This window comes from Littorina saxatilis, unplaced genomic scaffold, assembly GCF_037325665.1.
Source record: "Littorina saxatilis isolate snail1 unplaced genomic scaffold, US_GU_Lsax_2.0 scaffold_2969, whole genome shotgun sequence".
Classification (NCBI taxonomy): Eukaryota; Metazoa; Mollusca; class Gastropoda; order Littorinimorpha; family Littorinidae; genus Littorina; species Littorina saxatilis.
The window spans coordinates 1-2,500 of record NW_027128614.1 but is presented as its reverse complement, the minus strand read 5'-3'; the positions used below and the strand labels follow the sequence as shown (position 1 = coordinate 2,500).

The following is a 2,500-nucleotide window of genomic DNA, read 5'->3' as shown; positions in this document are numbered from 1 at the left end:
TAGAGAGAAGATAACTCGTCGGGGATCCTTGGAGTGGTAGCAAGTTACATGGACCGTTGGTCGTTTTCGAGAGGTGGTCGCCAAGGCAGCGGGTTCGACTGTATGTCGCCTTGGCTCGCGGTACTCGAAACATCATTGGCGTTTGTAGCACTGGGTTCACGAGCGAGTCAGTTTACGTAGCGAATCTATTCTCGCCATGCCTTAGGGGCCGGGGGGGAGGGGGGGGCAAGGGTGGGCAGATGGGATTTCCCACCTCCTGTAATAAAAACTATTGCAAGAGGGGTGCCCCGGTCAATGGGTATGCGCTGGGGGGGGGGGGGGGAGGAGGCAGAGATGGGTTTTCCCACTTACGCTAAAAACTCTTGCAAGAGGGGATGCCCCGACGACGGGTATTTACAAACAGGATAGCTGTCGACGTGTTGCCACTCTGCTAAACTGGGACGTCTTGTGAGCATGGGAGGATCTGTGTATGCAAAACTTCACACCCTGTGTCTGACGTGTCTGAAAACACCTCCGCGTGAAGGGGTATTGCAGCCAGGGCAGTGAAGATAAAGAGGAAAAATTTTCTCTGCTCGCGCGGCAGCAAGCAGGATGTCTATTCAATTTTGATATTGTGACATAATGATGTGTACAATATCTGGCATTGAGGATGCGTACTCAAGCACAATGCTTACAATTAGCGAATCCCAGGCGAAACATGACGGGAACTTGAAACACACGATCTATGTTTGATATTTTCGCTGTGTGTGTGGTGTGAACATGTGACTGGTTCTTTTGATTCAGATGACACGTCAGTTTGAGTTAAAAACAGACTGACGTATTTGCATGATGTAAATGACCCGACTATTCGCACTTTGTTTATCTATATCTACTTGTAAAATTGGTTTGAAGTCACCACCACAACCTGTATGCTTCGAGTTGTTATTCAGTTTCAAACATTTCATCAAAAATTGCAAGAAAATGAATAAAATAAAGATAGACAGTATAATATACGCACCGCAGACAGAAAGGTAAATGGATAAAGCCTGCACATAAATCTCTTCGTGAACGCTAAACTGCTTGCTTCAACAATAATACAAAATCAAGAATGCCGCTTGAAATACGGAACTTTTCATTAGTAAAAAAAAGGAAATCAAAACTGGTGTTCGCCCGCTGTGATCTCTGAAGTAGTAGAAAGACACACTTGTAATAAAAGTATGCGATCTCAATAACTGGGCGATGCTTTCAATCTCAAGAAGGCGAAAGTTGAAACTTACCTCTCCTAAGATGTTTTCAAGGCCAATGAATTGTAGTTTAGTTCCCGTTCGCCTTCGTAAAAGAAACACACGCAGAAGTCTGTCAGTGGGCTTCGCAAAAGAAGGGTTTAGGGGTCTTTCCGTGCAAAGTGTCCCGTCTCTTCCTTTCCACAGCAATGCTGCCTTCAAGTTATAACCTTTGCCCTTCCTTCCAGTTTGCCTTACCGCGTAGCCCTCGGCGTGTGAAGTAAAGTAAGCACTAAGCTTTTAAAGTGAAGACACCCGCTGTTCATGAATACAGACGCAACACACTGACAAGCAACAGAAGACAGAATAGTTATTGAACCTTCAACGAACAACTGACACAAAACCAAATCATTCACTACGAGAAGGGCGTCGACAAGTTGGTCTTGGAACTTTTTGTTCCTACTACCAATACTGCAAATACATCAACGACAACAACAACAACAGCAGCAGCAGCAATCACAACTTGTAATCAACAACAATTAACATAACATAACACAAACCCGGCTATCATTTATCTTCTTCTTTCCCGTCCCACGTTCACTCATGTTTTTCGCACGAGTGAAATTTGTACGCAGCGTATGACTGTAGCCATTCAGGTAGCATACCGTCCGATTTCGGGGGAAGCATGCTGGGTATTTTCGTGTTTCTTTAACCCACCAAACTCAGTCTGACCTGGATTACAGGATCTTTTCCGTGCGCACTTGGTCAAGGGGAACAAGGCATTAGCAGGTCTGCACATAAGTTGACCAGGGAGATAGCAACAAAATCTCCATCCTTAACCCACCAGGGAGATAGGAAAAATCTCCACCCACCCACCAGGCGGCCGCGGCCGGGACTTTGAACTCACGATCAGGAGGCTGATGTCTAATCCACTACGCCACTGCGCCCGTCAATTCAAAATGACTTTCACCAAAGACCGCTATACATAGATGACACCACTTTAATTCACCAACGATGGCCCGACAAAAACAAGGCATGCATTGTCCTACAAACGTCGATTTGTTTACACATCATTCGCAGTCCCGCTGGGCTGATGGAATAACTTGTCTGGGTCAAAAGGTAGACACTCATAAAATGAAAAGAGGAGTCGAGGGATAGGACGGATGGGAGGATGGGAGAGAAACGTAAAGGCGGCTGGGAGAGGCCACTTTAAACGGGTTGTTAAGTCTATCAGTCAAACACGAGAGATCTGTCCAGGGATGGGATAAAAGTGTGACCTTCAACTTCCTGGTGAACAC

The 2,500-nt window shown here is 45.8% G+C and overlaps 1 protein-coding gene across 2 annotated transcripts in view; it reads right to left on the bottom strand.

Moving 5' to 3' along the window:
• The window catches only part of LOC138956974 (uncharacterized), an 8,483-nt gene extending 7,063 nt beyond the window's left edge, over positions 1-1,420 (bottom strand). Inside the window, exons 1-2 of one of the 2 annotated variants that reach the window (XM_070328163.1) lie at positions 1,326-1,373; positions 1,257-1,292 (exon numbers count right to left, since the gene is read on the bottom strand). The gene's annotated coding sequence lies outside the window, so the exon portion shown is untranslated. Of the gene's footprint in view, positions 1-1,256 lie in introns of both variants that reach the window. The other variant, XM_070328161.1, reaches the window with a different exon arrangement.
• Between the last annotated feature and the right edge of the window lie 1,080 nt (positions 1,421-2,500).